The sequence below is a fragment of the Protopterus annectens genome, chromosome 3.part0, assembly GCF_019279795.1.
Source record: "Protopterus annectens isolate FY-2018-M chromosome 3.part0, PAN1.0, whole genome shotgun sequence".
Lineage (NCBI taxonomy): Eukaryota > Metazoa > Chordata > Ceratodontiformes > Protopteridae > Protopterus > Protopterus annectens.
This window is the reverse complement of record NC_056731.1, coordinates 209,872,828-209,890,932: the sequence shown is the minus strand read 5'-3', so window position 1 is coordinate 209,890,932 and position 18,105 is coordinate 209,872,828.

Here is an 18,105-nt window from a genome sequence, read left to right as displayed (position 1 = left end):
TGGAACAGAGCTCCTCACAAAAACAAAAAAGTCCTAAAATCACCCCCCACCAATGATAGTGCTAATGACATGCAAGACCTTTAGTAGACCTACCGTTTCTCCTCTTTTATATATAGCATATCTATTGAAGGAAAAAAAAATGCATCCTTAAACTGACAAATGGCCTCCCAACTACCGCACCATGACAGCAGCCCTCAACCAGTCATGCTAGTAACATAAGTCTAACTCTTAGGATGTTTTCTAAAGTGACCCCCCCCCTCCCCAGTCCCTCACCATAAATCCTTCAACTGGACCACCCGATCACTCAGCAATCTAACCATCCACATACAAGAACACTGTGTAAAAAGAAACAAATGCAACCAGAACATCCCCAAACCTTTACTAACTACCACTACCTACGTCTGCCATGCCACAAAGCCTACCTGACCACAGCAGCAGTACCTACGGTCATCTCGGACATAAACCTGCCTGTAGCAAGTTTATGCCAAAATATGAATCTTTACCCAGTTACACTTACTTAAACCCCTTAAGCCCCTCCCTACCCATACCTTATTTCCTCCCAATCATCCCTCCCCCTTTAACCATTTCCTCCCCCTACCCTCTTTACTCTTACTAATATATTTATCTAACCCCACTCTGAAGATGTCCCAGGACAAATTGGTTTGTTACCAATTCTCATTTGTGTGATGCTAGGCAGGATTAAAATAATTTTAGCTACTTATAAATAAAATTGTGATTATTCAATCTCAGAGTGACACAAATTTAGTTTGGAATCAGAGTGTGCAGTATATGTCTATTGTAGATTTGCAGGCAACATCTGTGATGCAGTATTGTGAGAATGTCTGATTAGATGGACAGTATATCTGAGATGGAAGATAAGTTAGATGACTGAGTGCTGCTAAGTCAAAAGTAAATCTTGAACAGTTAAATGTAACATCTGTGATGCAGTATTGTGAGAATGTCTAATCAGATGGACAGTACATCTGAGATGGAAGACAAGTTAGATGACTGAGTACTGCTAAGTCAAAATAAATCATGAACAGTTAAATGTTTTTTATAGGGTGCAGAATGAACAAAAGGCAATGTATTAAGAGTTCTAAAACTGATATACTCACCATATTCAAAGAATGCATGTCTGTGAACAGTAAGTCATTACAAATGCAGAGCAATAAAATGCTGAATGGTGAGAAAAGGGTAAAGAAAGGCGATGATATTTTGGAAAGATATGTTGATTCATTTAAGACTCTAGGATACTTAAACAATAAATATTGTAGCAAATGGTACCGAAAAATGAATACTTTAGGATTTATGCAAAATGCCCAGTCCACTTGTGAAGAAGAAGAAGAAGAAGAAGATGAAGAAGAAGAAGACTGCACAAGAGACAAAGTATATGGAATCAAAAGAAGTCATTAGACAACGAGAGGTTACAGAATAGTCAATTGTATAGTGAATGTGCCTAAACAAGTCAAGGTCCAAAACTGCATTTATCCATAAGTTCTCAAAAAATTTGATCAAGAGGAAACAGTACCCTCTGCAGACCATTGAAGATAAAATTAATTATATGTCACATTTTCCAGTGTTGGATGCAAACCAGTGATTTTGTGAAATTTAAGTGAATAATCAAAGATTAAAGATCTGCATGTTCAGTATATTATTGGGTAATTACAGATTTTTATGCATATGCATTAGGATTTCATCAGTACCAGATGTATTTCAGCAAGGTGTCACAATTGTGATTTAAGGCATGAAGATAAAATTAATATTATTGAAGACATTCCAGTCTAAGAAGCTACAAGTTAATAGCATGCCAGCCAATTTAATCAACCTGTTGGACAGTTGAAAGTTACAAGATCTGAGGTTTAGTTAGGGCAGCTGTTAAAATGGTATCCCATCCATTATTTACATGGGTAATCTGAAGGAAAATGGTCTACCATCAGATGCTGGCAATGTGCATGCCACAGTGAACATGGAGGTAACTGCTCTTCCCTGCACTACCAGTCCACAGTGTGTTCTACAAATCGCATCCTCTGTGTCAGGAATCAAACCCTTGCCTAGACCTATGTCAAGTTGTGACAACTACAAAGGCAGGCTGAAAACCAGCTATTTAATTCTAATTCAGCACATCCTCTGCATCGGGACTCAAACCCTTACCTAGACCTACATTAAGTTGTGACAACTACAAAGAAGGTTGAGAACCAGCTATTTAATTCTAATTCAGCACATCCTCTGTGTAGGGAATCAAACCCTTGCCTTGACTTACGTCACGTTGTGACAACTACAAAGACAGGCTGAAAACCAGCTATTTAATTCTAAATCAGAGCATCCTCTGTTTCGGGAATCAAACCCTTGCCTAGACCTACGTTGAGTTATGACAACTATAAAAACAGGCTGAAAAGCAGCTATTTAGTTCTGATTCAGCTCACCCTCTGCATTGGGAATTAAACCCTTGCCTAGATCTATCTACATCAAGTTGTGACCACTACAAAGACAGGCTAAAAAACAGCTATTTAATTCTAATTCAGTGCATCCTCTACTTCGGGAATCAAACCCTTGTCTAGACCTACGTCAAGTTGTGACAACTACAAAGACAGGCTGAAAACCAGCTATTTAATTCTAATTCAGCGCATCCTCTGCATTGGGAATCAAACCCTTGCCTAGACCTACGTCAAGTTGTGACAACTACAAAGACAGGCTGAAAACCAGCTATTTAATTCTAATTCAACGCATCCTCTGCATCAGGAATCAAACCCTTGCCTAGGCCTACATCAAGTTGTGACAACTACAAAGACAGGCTGAAAACTAGCTATTTAATTCTAAATCAGCGCATACTCTGCATCGGGAATCAAACCCTTGCCTAGACCTTTGTCAAGTTGTGACAACTACAAAGACAGGTTGAAAACCAGCTATTTAATTCTAATTCAGCGCATTCTCTGCGTCTGGAATCAAACCCTTGCCTAGACCTACATCAGGTTGTGGCAACTACAAAGACAGGTTGAAAACCAGCTATTTAATTCTAATTCATGTTATTATTTTCAGCTATGTACAACTATTAAAACCAACTACTTGAACTAATTCAAGTTATTAGTTCCACTCTACTACTTTTACAATGGACTGCTAGCTGGCAAGGTGCTAACTGCAGTTAAGCACCCAGCTCAGAAGTAAACCCCTGAACTCTAAAACAGCCATCAAGGAGCAGAAAGTATCCTAGCTCTTCTGTACTGTTCCTGAAGTACCCTACTGTGCTCCCAAGCATCCCCCAAGCAGAAAACCCATCTCTGCTCCCTGCTACATCCCAATTTCAACTGGCTAAACACTCTACCAATTGGTCTTCCAACAGTAATCCTTGAACAGAATAATGCTAGATTTAGGATAGTGCATTATTTCTCACTCTAATTTGGCTTCTAATGTTTGAATTGTAACATCTTAAAACTTAATTTGGGATAGCTTACCTTTGTTAAGCTCACTGATGCTTTTTCTTCAGGATCCCTGCCTCCAGACCTCAGTGTTGCCCCCTCCGTTTGCCCTCGCTAATGCTCAGGCTCACTCCACTACCCTACCCTGCCCCCATTTCTCAGCCACTACCACTACAGCTAGATTTAAATGTAACCTTCCCCACATCCAACCACAGACCTGGCACTGCCTCACAACCAACCAATCACTGACCTTACAGTTCCTATCCCACCCCCCACTGCATTTACTAATTAACATATTCTCACCTACAACAATGACACTCACCTACTGTCACAACCTAGTCACCTCATTCTCATGCAAACTGTCTATCCTAGCAATCCTCACCTCTTATCACATCACACTACACACCTTTCACTACCTCTACAAAGCAAACCCCCACCTACAACTCCAGCACTCCTCATTACAGCCAACTTATATCACCGATCTTCTTCCATAACATTACTATAACACCAAACCTACTTAGGATACTCTTGATTACCCCCAAAGCACCTACTACTAACACATACATTGCCATCTTAATTAAACTTAATAAACTCCTCCACCACATTCACTACCAATTAATAATTGCAGGTGATATTCACACAAATCCAGGGCCTAACCCTCCACAAACCATCCCAGCAGATACCAATCTCCAATCAAACCAGCTACTAACCAATAGACCAAAAACTAGCCTACTAATTATGTGCTTAAATATTTGAATTGTTAACAATAAGGTACACTTACTACATGCACTATGTCCACCTACAACCCTGATATATTATGTCTGACAGAAACCTGGCTAAAGCCCACTACTGCAGACAAAGAACTTCTACCTACAGGTTACAATATATTCCACCAAGATAGATTAACTAAAAAAGGAGGGGTGTAGCCCTACTCTATAAGAATACCCTAAATATTACCACAATTAATCTAGATGCTCCCACTTTCAACAACTCTGAAATCCTTCTACCTAAACTCAAACTTAGTAACAAAAAGTCACTCAACATTGTCACATGCTATATACCACCAGGCAGTAACATCCCAACCACAGAAGCCTTCCTACAATGGTCAAACCAAAACCTCCATCAGGAAACCATTATACTTGGTGATTTCAACATAGATTGGAATACCTGCTCAACCTTAAACCCAACCAACCATATTAACCTCTATAACTTGTCACATGTTATCCAAAGTAGCACTAGACTAGGAACTCCTAAAATTAAAGAAAGCCTCCTAGACTGGATATTAATTAACAGGACAAACACCCCATACCAGGCAGGTGTCCTCCCAGACACCCTCAGCGACCATCAATCCACTTTCTATTAAACCTTAAAACCCAATCTACCCCTAACTCCAGATCAATAACAACCCACAACACAAAACATTCTGACCTCCAACAACTTCAAACTCGAACTAAAAGACCATAACTGGTGCATACTAAAGACCTTACCCCTAGAAGAGGCCGTAAACCATTTCAACAACACCTTCTTAAGTATCCTAAATGCCAATGCCCCACCCTGTATCATTAAACGCAAAACTGAAACAGCCCCCTTGCTCACCAAAGAGAGTAAAAAGAGAATTTCAGACAGGAACAAAGCCTGGCACACATGGAGAGCCACTAAAACCCCAGCAGCTTAGATACAATTCCAACAGCTCAGAAATTAAACAAAAAGGTCAATCCTCCTAGATAAAAATAATTATTTCCTTGACCTACAAAACAAGCACCAAAACAACCCCAAGAAATTCTGGGCAGGTATAAACAATATACTCCACCCTGGCCACCATTCCACCCCATCCCCTATGTCCACTAATGAAATCACAAATATACCAGACACACATTTAACAAATATTTCATAGAGACTATTGCTAACCTTGTTCAAAAACTGGCAACAACTACTACTTCTAATCACCTGCAACCTGCAGATACACCTAAAACTTTCTTCCAGTTTCTACCCATCCCAACCATGTCAAAAAGTTACTACTTAAACTCAAACCTACCTCACTAGCAGCTAATAAACTACCTGCTGAATTCCTTCGGCTGGCTGTTAATGAACTTACCTTCCCCATATCTATCCTACTAAATAGATCTATCTCAGAAACCTCAATCCAACCCATCTGGAAAACCTCCTATATTATCCCCCTTCATAAAGGTGGAACCTCCACTGATCTCACCAACTATTGCCCCATAGCCATTCTGTCTCCTCTGACCAAAATTCTTGAGAAATGCATCCACCACCAACTCATGCTATACCTGCTTAACAACCAACTGCTTTATCCTGCACAGCATGGATTTGGGCCAGCACATAGCACTATCACTGTCCTTCTTTCCTTCACAAATGTCATTAATCAAAACAAACACATAGGCAAACTAACTTCTGCCATATTTCTGGACCTATCCAAGGCCTTTGATATGGTCAGTCACGCCAAACTGTTACATGCCCTTGCTGACCTCAGCCTAAGTAACCAAACCCTAGCATGATTTCAGAACTACCTATATGGGAGACAACAAGTGGTGCAGTGGGACAATAACTTATCCTCACTGCTACCCATCACCACAGGGGTCCCAGAAGGATCCATTTTAGGTCCCATCCTATTCTCCATATTCACAAACAATCTTCACACTATTTGTCAAAATACAACAGTTATACAATATGCTGATGACTCTACACTTGTATGTTCAGCCAATGACCCTCAGACACTTCTTTCTATAACACAACAAGTATTCCATACCACAGAAAACTGGTTTCTTAGCAAACACCTAATTCTAACCCCCCCCAAAAAAAAACTATTACTGTTCCCACCCACCAAAATTACCACCAAACACATTCCATTTAACATAGTCTCCAGAGATGGGACCATCATCTCCCCTGACAATCACACCAAATTTCTAGAAGTTACCATCGATAATAACCACAAATTTGATCTTCATATTAACCAAACCATTAAAAATATTCACAAAAAACTGAACAGTCTATATAAAAATAAACCCTTCCTAACACAAACTGCTAGGGTAACAATTGCTCAGACTCACCTTCTCTCAACACCATTCTATTCCTCACCCATACTCACCAACTTACCCAAAACCGAAATTGACAAGCTCAACACTTGCTGTAATCAAAATTGCAACAGGTGCCCCCTATCGTGCCCACCACTGCCTATCCTTAAAGCAACTTGACTGGCTTAAATTCCCTAATCTCCTGAACTATTATCAACTATCCTTTGCCCACAACCTCCTATTATTCCCAGACAAAACCCCATTACTGGCTAATCTGCCAATACCCCAAGCTAATACCAGACAACTTTGCTCTAGCAACAAAAGACTAATTAAGATCACAAAAACCAACAACACAGCAGGTGACTCCCTCTTCCCCAACTATATTGGCAAAATCTAGAACTCCCTACCCATATCTATTACTTCAGTTGTCTCAAAGGACACATTTAAAAAAACTCTTGAAGGAACACCTCAAGCACTCATGGATCTGCACATGCTCACCACCTGGCTAACTCCCCCCTCAAGTTACACTCTATACCCCTACATCAACCACTCAAACTAACATCTCTTTTTCCTGCCTCTCATACATATCCCAACATCCTTTCAACCATCCCTATTGCTCCCCTACTACTTATTCCCTACTACCTAATATCCGGTTACAATTTCTTCCCCTCTACCTACCTACCTACCAACTCCTTCACTATTCTATTCTACTCTACCTCACTAGTATGGAATAACTAAATCTTAAACTGAATACTTGAGTGTATCCTATCCAAAACTGTTAAACTTGAATCTAACTTCACCTTAAACTGACCTATGTCAACCTTCATACCTGATATGTAAACTTGAACTAAGCATGAATAATATCTGTATGTTAACTTGAACTAAGCATGACTAATATGTTACTTAGCTATGTTAAGTCTGTTACTGTCTGCGAATGTGAACACCTCTGTATTGCTTGTAATGATTAGCTGAAATTTACTGTGGAGCTTTTCTCCCCCGGCCTCTGATGAAAATGGACAAGCATACAGTTGAATTTTCCCGGTCAACAAATGTAAAATAAATAAATAACAAATGAATAATAAACCTTCTCTTATATGATTCTTAGGAATGGAATGATATTTGTCAAAGATCATGCAACACTTCTTTAGAGCATAACGCAGTATGACATTGGTCAGGTGATTAAGAAAAACAGCTTTGAATTGCTGAACAGGTTGATGAATACTTACTTCACCAATGCTGAAATATTATGATGTAACCTTGTTGATTAAATTAAAAGTTAGTGAAAGCCAAAAAGGGCTAATAGTAATCCTATTACAGGAAGGTATACCAGTTGCTAATTCATCAACAGCATTAACAGATGCACAGCTTCATTAAGCCTACATAGAAACATACATTTTTTTTTCAATAAAAGGTATTTAATTCTCAACAATTTCAAAAATATGAATATATTCATTGACTTGTTAAGCGACCTGCTCAGAGTCACACAGTGGGCAAATGGAGACTGAGGTAGTCAAACCCTGAACAAGGGTAGGAACTCATTAACAGCTCATAGCCTTAATTGCTGACACTAATCGTCAGTGATATTTGCTACCCCTGAGCAAGGGAGGCAGCCTGTCAATAGCAAATAGCATTAACTCTTGGCAAGGATTCATAGGCTCATAGGTTCGTAGGTAGGTGCTAGGCTATTGGCCCTAGGGACTATATAAGCCTGGCCAAAAAGTATCCTGGCATTCGCCACCCAAGAAAATTAATTTCCTGTGCCACTGTCGAGCAGAGCCACAGCAGTGATTCCCGGGGTGAATTTCCTATCTCCCATCCAATCATCAAGATTTTTCTTGAAGAGTGCTAATGAGGAGTTTTGTTTGATATAGATAGGTAATTTGTTTCAGAGTATGGGAAGTCTCTGGGACAGGAATATATCCCTCCAGCATGTTCTGTTTATTGTGATTGCCAGTGATATTTGTAATTTGCCATGATAAGCGTAAATGTTCAGTATCTAATAAAAATCTAATATATTACATAAAATCTAGAAATCTTCAGTCAGCATTTGAAGTGTGTTCTGCATTAAGTAAATGTGTAAAAAAGAAAACCTTTTATTTTTCAACAGTCTTCCAAGACCCAGTGAAAACACTGGGAAAATGCTAAAAGTTATTGTTCTAAGTGAAGGACTTATACGGCAAGGTATAATAGACACTAGAATAGATCCAACAGGTAGTGCATACTAAATACAGCAGTGAATACATAACTAAACACATCCACTTTAGGCTATTAGTTTCAGATGAAAAAGGGACAGAATCAACCTCCAAATGACAGACACTTCCTCACCTAGCGTTCTTCAAAGTGTGAGATTAGAAGTTTCTAAACTGAAAATCAAAGATCAAACCTGTGACTCCAACAAACTATGAGCATTCATACTACATATGAATGACTGTAGAACATCCATCTAAAAAAAAAAATCATGTTTGTTTCCTGCAATTCCAGCCTAAGAAATGTGAATATCTTCTTGTTCATTGCTTAGTGCAGACCTTTGTAAGCATTAAACAACATTCAAACCAAGGGGTAAAAAGGTTACACAGACAATCCATTCAGAAAATACTGTAAGAAAAACCAGGACAAGCTGGAGTTTTCACTGTGTCGATAAAGGGTCATTTGCATGCATCCCATGGATCTCCATTACAGAAAGTTTAAGGTATTTCACAGTGAAAACTCTAGCTTGGATGGGTATCTCTTGCAGTTTTTACTGAATGGTTTGTCTGTGTGATCTTATTATCCTTTGGTTTGATGGATTGTTGGGATATTTTGCAGTCATCTTGATGTTTTTGAACACCGGATTGATTTTAAGTTTGGTGTTTCTAAACTATAGTCAAACAGTCCACTTGCACTGTGCTGATAAGGTTACTAAAAAGGCCAAAACATGCACATCCACAACTAGTGTGATTTGTCCTTATTGATCTAATTGACCCCATAAAGACTTACAAAAGTAAAAAGTCATTGGCATTTAGAATCCATGTAGTGGAAACACTATATTCCTTAAGGGGTCTTTTGAATATATCCTGTGGGCTGCACAGTGAAAGCTCTAGTTTGGTTGGGTTTCTCTTGCAGCTTTCAATAAAAAATATTGTTGCAAACTTGAGAATTGTCCATTTGCAACATGCTTCGTATTGTAGAGCCATAGAATCCTAAGAGGAGACATCTGCTGTGGATTTGATAGGTTCATAGGTTCATAGATTAGTATTAAGCTAACTGCCCTTGCGAGCCATTTTAAGCATTTTATTAAGCATATATGCAAAATGAAATATTCTACTTAATTCTGCTAGCAATCTACAACAGACTTATCTTCACAGCTGTAATCACACCCCTTATTATGCTGGTGAAGTACCTCCGCATTATCTGTTCTCCTGTTAAAAACTGGACTAACAAGAAACACCCCAAAATCCATTCATGATTCTGAGTTCCAACAGCTCCTCCTGAATGAACAGTCAAGAGTGTTTTGCTTGAAAAACTGCCTGTCCAGCAGTAGTGTGATGATGTCATAGACCTGCATAAAATGGAGAAAAACAGTTGCCTTGTCATCATGCAAAAAAAAAGAATGAAATCTGTACAGTGTGTTGCTACAAATAGGATTAAGGAATACAGAAATCTAAGTTATGCTTCTCATTTTACAGTATTACTGACTTTACTCAGATGGTCCATAATGAAGCAACTGCATCTGTTTGAGAAGAAACACAATCACAAGAATGCCAAGACTGACTTGCTCACCCCATTACTGAAAATATAAGAATAAATGCTAATTTCTAGAACTTTCACTGTATCAGTACCAAGTGTTCTAATCTGTCAGCTAATCAACAACAAAATACTCTGCCAGCAATGTGGTTAACACATTCGTTTTCCAAAGTGTTAAAAACTGTATGTCATCATATCAAGTATACGGTTCCTGAAAGAACTTAACCAAACTAAAGCAAACTGTGAGAAAATCTTGGAGGATTATATTGAGACTGTCAGTATAAAAACAGTTTCTGAAGCAAACATGTTCCAGTTTTCGTAAACATTTCATGACTGTAAAGAACATGTCTGTAGTTATAGCCTAATAAATGCTGTGATCATGAGTTCAAAAAACAACTGTTTATCCATGTAATTCAAAACAGAAAAAAATCTTAACTTTAAGGACATTTATGAAAATACCGATTGATTATATTAATTAAAGAGACAAATTGGAAATGCAAAACAACATTTTAAATGGATTTCAAGATCAGGTAGGTCCAAGATCTGTTGACAATTCTCATTCCCTATATTATGTGTATGCAAGTAACTTTGAATTAGATTCTATCTATGCAACTTATCTTAGTCTTGCTGAATATTGCGCTATGTTTTAAAATAACTTCAACTGTTGCAACTTATAGATGAAAAGATGAAGGAGTTTATGATGAAAATTCTAAAACAAAATACATGGCAGAAGTGTAAAGGCCTGTATCTGTAAAATGCAGCTACATACATAATATAGTCCAATAATATATTACAAAGAAGAATAACATTTTATATGTGTCATATACAATCTGTACTACTATGATAAGTGCATATTATGTTTTACTCTAAAAATGCAGTAATAAGGAAATCTGTTTAAAAAGCAAATTGCACATTGAGTGGTTCAGAGCACTTTAGTAGCTACCTGCATCCATAGCATATAAGGATTTTTATGAGAATTCATTAGATAAGATCCCATTCCCAGAAAGAAATAAAGTACTTCATTAATTTAGTTCAGACAAGTGAAATGAGGGGTAATGACATACATTGAGATAACTTGTTAATACTTGAGAAATACATTTTAGTTTTTCACATATAGCCAATGATGTGGCTATGGTGAAGTGAAGTGTTAATGGTGGAATGGGTTAATAATTAATACAATTTTACTGTAGAAAGGTTTAAAAATTAACATGTTTTTTTCCCCAGAATTTTTACGATAAAAAGGTTAGAAATGTAATAACTCTATTCACATCTCTCTTCCTTCCAGAGAGTAGCATGGCTCCATGTCAAACATTTTATTCTGAATTACACAATACAAAAAATAAAAAAGAGTGAGAGAGAGATTGCAAATTTCATAACTGAAAATGATGTGGGTTTGTTTCATAGTTTCACATGATCCAAGATCCAGATCATCCAAACCTGGTCACAAAGTCTGGTAACCACATGCAAAAAGTCATAAAAAAGAATACATGTTGATCGACCGACAACACGTCCACTGAGTGCTGAATAATGGCATAAATGCAGAACCTCAGAGGTATGTGGGGGCATCCCCCAAAATTAAACATACCTACTCCAAATACATATACAACAGGGATGAAAAACAAAAACTCCACTGTTGCTGAGAGTTGTTTCACTAAATTTCATTTGATTATACAACAGTCAATGAAAGTGCTGTTGAACAAATGACAGGAGCCCATTACAAATGGTACAGTTGGGCAGCTGACTTTCAGCTGAAAGCATGCAAATGAAAAGGGGAGGGGGTAAAATTATAACAGCCTACAAAACATAAAATCTAGGGTCCCTATTAGATCGACAAAAAATCAAAATCTCGAATGGCTTAGAAGTCGAAAATACCATTCTTCGTAATCGCTATTGTGAGACTGCGGTACAGTGAAGATCAGGAAATTTGCCCTTTCCTCACTGTAGTGTGATTTCAGAGTTGGAATATATATTTAGCGGGGGATGTGGGGGAGCAGCCCCAACAATAGTGATTTTGATTTTCTGCATTTCCGCTCATATGAGTGTTTGAGATTTTGAAGTTTTGTCTGTGTAATATAGACCCAAAATCTAACATTAACTAAGAAAAAAAGAATAACTTTACAAATGTTATCTGTGATACTACAACTTTTCCAATTTTTCACAAGACTAAAACAAACTCTGTAATGAATCATAAATAAGACCAAAAAACAAAGAAACAAAAACAAATATTACAAAATTTCTCCTATTGACAAAGCCTAACAACAGTATTAGTAAACTTTCCCGTACAAAAAAAAAAAAATCTACTGCAGTACTGCAATCTAATTAAATCAATTGAAAATAGTATTGCACATAAAAAAAGATATATAGAAATATGTTGATGTGAGGTATAAAAAGTAAAATAGTGTGTACTCTGAGTTTTTGGGACCTCATTTTACAATTCATGGCAAAATTATTTTCTACAACAGAGAGCAGAAGATAATTAATTTATTACAAAAGAGAGATTGCTTTCTGCCCAATAACCTTTCCATTTTTTATCTTTGAAATGTTATCACTTTCAGTTAATTAATTAAAGAAAACCTTTCTCTTTAAAAACCTACACCTCACGTATTTTAAAAAGCAGTCTGTAACTCTTCACTTCTTGATTTCCCCTTCCTGTGGGAACCAGGGTCATGAAATGTTGAGTATGAAGTCTTGCACAACTGTTCTAGTAGCTGCAATAATGGGCAGTCAGTCTACATGTCAGTTATTAATAAAAATAAAATCATTGTGCTGTCAGTGCAAGTGTTTTAATTGTTTAAATTTCATCTCCATGCCAATGTATTGTTCCCACTTTAATGTATAGCTTATTGTACAATGACTGTGGAAGGCTATCAAATTAATATTTTATGGATAAACATTAAAAGGAATAGGCATCAAATGCATTCACTGATAGGATATGTAACAGTGGGTCTGAATTCCGTCTGATAGGTTTATAGGTAGATATTAGGCTAGCTGCCCCTGTGGGCCATTTCAAGCCCAACCATTTTGCCTTTTTGTGCTCAAAATAACCTATCCCATTTGGTTGTAGATTGGTCTTACCATCTCAAGTTCAGTAATTATAGAGTTCCCCAATAACTGGGATCATACCATAGATAATTTGAGGGGATTCATGCATGGGATAAAGCATTTAGGAGCTGCCTCTGTCCATTAGTAGTACAAGAGGCAGTCCTGGGGTACATTTTCTGTTCCTCGTCCATAGATCTAAGTTGTGCTTGAATGAGGACAAGGATAAACTTTGTGTTATGTGGATGGGGAGTCTGCTCTACAGCAGCTATACGCTCTGTAAGGTATACCTGCCCCTCCATTTCTGTTCATGTTACAAAACAGGTTTAAATTTCTATACAGAGTATTTCTGATGCCATTTGACTTGCTGATATACAGGAAATTCATCAGAAATGGGTTGGAAGATGCCTTATATGTCAGACACAGGTCACCTCTTATGAGTCTATATGATACCAAGTATAGAGACAGAGCTTTGAGTTGGTCCATGTAGGACATGCTGTTAGGCCTTGTATCCTTTTAGTAGGGCATCTTTGTGGGCATTCCAGTTGTTTCATGTGTTTGTATTGATACATGCCAAAAGAAGGAATTTTTATTCAAATATTGGCCTAATGAGGGCTGAGAAAAGTGGGACAATGACATCCCTAGATCTAGACACAATCCCTTTGTTTATAAGTTGTGCAATATAGAAGGCTTCCTTACAATAACAGACACATGTTAGTCAAAAGTTAGGTCCTGTCCACATAAGTTGCCAAATCCTGAACAACTGGGTTAACTCTTATTCACATATTGCCAATGTGGCATTTCCCTGGGTTGGTTGATTTCCCAAAGGATAAAATAATGTATTTTTTGGCATTTAGTTTTAGCCCATGATTTTGACACCAGTTATTTATTTGGGACAAACCTTCCTGCAGGATGGCTAAGTCATTTGGGGATTCAATGACTGATCCTAGCTTGTAGTCATCTGCAAATTTAGTCAGCCAGAGCAGTATTGACTTTTTCTTCAGAAAAGTGGATGTTAAACAGGAGAGGTCCCAACACAGAACCCTGGTGGACTCCATTGAAGACTGGTCTTTTTGTGGAAGTATCCCCAGTTTATTTAACTTTTCTACTACATATGAGTGGGTACTGTGTCAAAAGCTTAATCTAGGTTGAGGTATGTGGTGTGTACCCTTTTGCAAGCATCCATTGCTTTGGTAACTTTTACAAAAAAATCCACTTTGGCTTGAGTAGTTATTTTAGCCTGAAACTTGGCTTTGGTGAATTTTATTAAGTTCCTGGGCTATTTATTTATTTCAGTGACAGGAATTACATAAGGTACTTGGACAAGTTAATTTACAGTCAGTTTCAGGACCAGACTGATTAGGATACCAATTTTATAAGAATTTTACTGATCTTAAAAGTTATGGATGATTGGTTAAATGAAGGTTTTCTGTATAAGGATTAATGCAGTAGTGTATTTAAATTATTATGGGTGGAAAAATTAAGATAACATTAAAACTAAAAATTAGAGACCTATAGTATTGCACAATGCTTGAAAATAATTCAGAAGGGAATGGGAAGCACAATGAAACATATTATGGAAGATAGTATAATGTAAATAGTTTAAAGGGATAAGGATGTCAGGAATTGCTATTAATAGTAAGGGAAATTGTGGATGATATTATAAACAGGACTGGTGAAACTTAAATCATGATAGGGGATTTAAATAAAGCATATGCTACATTACAAGATGAACTTTTGTGGACAATTAAGGAAGAGTACAACATTAGTGAGAAAATTAAGAATGTATGTTTAGATTTAAAGAATGGCCTATGTCAAGGATGCCCTATGAGTAGCATATTATTTGCATTAGTTATGAATGTATTAGGTAGAGATATAAACTTGCATATAAATTGTGCTATTTATATTACTGATAAAGGGTTAAAAGTTCCAGTTATGTTTATTTATGCAGATATTATATTGATAATGAGAAACAAAGTTTGGATGAAATATATATGTTATGTACATCAATGTTTAAATATAATTGGCATAACTTTAAATAACGAAAAAAAGTAAAGGGCTGGGTAATATAGTAAAGATAGGATGAGTATCTTTTTGATGAAAGAAATCTCTGTGTTAAGAATAAGATTTGGTGGTAAAAAACTGACGTGAGGAACAATTGAATAGGATAATAGATTAAACAACTGAGCTTTTTTGTTTTTGGAAAACATATAAGCTATTGTTTAATAAAAGAGGTTTATTTGATTAATTCAGTTGTACTGGGAAATATTGCATATTTAGTGATTCTCTATAAACATTCAAAAGTGTAAAATAAAGAAAGAATGAAGAAAGAAGATGTTATTAAGAAAAAAATATTTTCAGAAAATGAAAATTGATGAAATAGAAAATGAGAGGAAAGTGTTGAGCTAGTGGTTAAAGCTATAAAAGTACCCAAAACATGGTGTAATAAGCAAATAGAATGTCAAGTTTTTACAGAAATTAATAATTAGTAAATTACCAGTAAAATGAAATATACCATATAAAAATCAATGAAAGCGTTTGTATATATTGTGTTAGGGTCTACTTTCATTCATCAAATTTATGCTTCACCGAACTGCAAATAACCGACATCACTCACCCAAAAACTCATTATTATGATAGTTCACTTTGCCCATGTCCTTTTAATTGACATAGTTTCTGTGTTGCTGGTAGTGGCTCCCCCTCCTGCAAAAATATTGGGAAATGTGTGTGCTTTTGTTTTTACATTTTAAATCACTGTTCTTTTGGAGATTTGTATGTTGGCAAAGTGAGCTTTCATTATAATGAGGTTTCATGTGACTGGTGTAGCTTATTTGTGGTTTAGTGAAGCGTAAATTCAATGATTGAAAATAGACCCATTGTGCTAATGAAGAAAACTACTGAACATATTTTTTTACAATGCATAAGTGTTGCAAAATTGTGGGAAAAAAATATGTGTTCTTTGAAAATATAAAGGAGGCATATGGAGTATGAAAAAAAACTAGATGGTGGTTATGGGAAAAGGAGTGTGAGTCAAATAAGAATAATGAAGATAGAAGTTTAACACAATACTAGAAAGTAAAATATTTATGTTTGTATGACAATAATGGAAAGGCATAGAACATTGTACAATGTACAGATTGTAAACATGTAAGTATGTAAGTTTGTAAATAGTATTGTAAAAATGTTTTAAATTTAAACCCCTACTTTGGTTGGATCTGATGAGGTCAACAAATATGCATGCAGTTCATTGATTGCAAATCTATACATGTAGCGAATTTCAAGGCAGCGCACACCTCCTTCAGAGTAAGGGATGTATCATCTTCATAAGCACTGTTTTTTATACTTAATTTAAAATGCATGAAGCATTTTTTGTTTTCTTGTCAGAGTGATTCAGTGCTATTTGGAGTCAGTCTTTCAGATATTATTACATAGTCTATTTGTTTATGTATGTATGTATATATGTATGTATGTATGTATGTATGTATTTATTTAGTTGGTTAGTTATTGACGTTTGATTACAAGGGAAGTCTGACTGGGTAGGTGTCTGTTCTCAGTGGAGCTCAGGTAGTAAAGCTCTAAAGTTTTACAAAAACAATAATTTTAGAGTCTTCATAATTAATATGAAAATAATTATACTAAATTAGACATAATGTGGAAATAAATGGGTGTGCCATTAATGATTTGCTAAAGCACACATATCTTGTACAGTGTAATAAATGCTATGCATATTTAAATGTAACAACTGATAAAACTGGTGATTTGTGTTCCTCGTGTCAAAAGTTGGATGATTTGCTTACCATGATTTGTAGTAAATCTAGACTTACTGATGATGATTGCACTTGTGCAATTGCCATGGCTAGGAGAACTGTTGTTACATATATTAATGAGAGGACTGGTGAGATAAATAATGTTAGTCAAAGAGCAAATAGAACGCATTTAGGAAAGAAAGTGTCTATTGTCTGTAAAGATCAATAAAACCCTATGAAACAAGATAATGTTCCTGACAACTCTGGAATTCTGGATACAAGTATTCAGCAATCTGAGGATTCAGTGTGTTTAGAAGAAAATAAAGAAAAGAAAGAAGCTCACAGCAAATAACAAGGAAGAAAATAAACCGAAAAATATCTGTAAATGTTTGTAAAATATAGAGAATATATACTAAAACGAGCACTGCTTTTTATGTAACACACAAATTACAGGGAATGATAACATTTATCAATCAGAAAACCTTTAGTCCAGAGAGCAAGGCAGCATTTTTTTGAAAAGAGAGGGTAGAAAAAGCAGGCAAGGGTCAGGTGAAAACTTTAAGAAATCAAAATTGAATGTGGAAGTGTTGAAGAACATTACTGGGAGAAAAAGATGAGAAAGACATACAGTATTAACATGGTTCTAGATGTGGATATATAAAGCCAACTGGATGAGAATTGTATTCTTGCAAATGTAATACACAATGAAAAGAGTGGGATTAATAAGACTAATGGTGATGAAGAACATTCCTTTGTAGCAATTGATAGAGCAGATATTACTGAATTAGAAGTTGGAAGATTCTTCAGATTTGGTCAGAAAAGATATTCTTGCAATTGGAGAATCAGTTATTGGAGGAAATGATACTTACATTTGTAGAGTAAATAATGAACATTGAATAGTGTCATGCTTGCCAGAAGCAAAACTAGAGGATGTGAGACAAGCCTTATAACGTCTTAATATAAGAAAGTAAGGATCTGTTTTTATTCATGTTGGCACAAAATATCTCATCTACAAGGACTCTCTGACTGTTAGTAGGGCACTTACAGCCCTCTTAGATAGTATAGCTTGTATTGGTATTAGGATGTATTTTTCACAAATCACATGTAGAAAGAAGAGTCAGGAATGAAAAGAATTTTGGGTTAAACACCTAC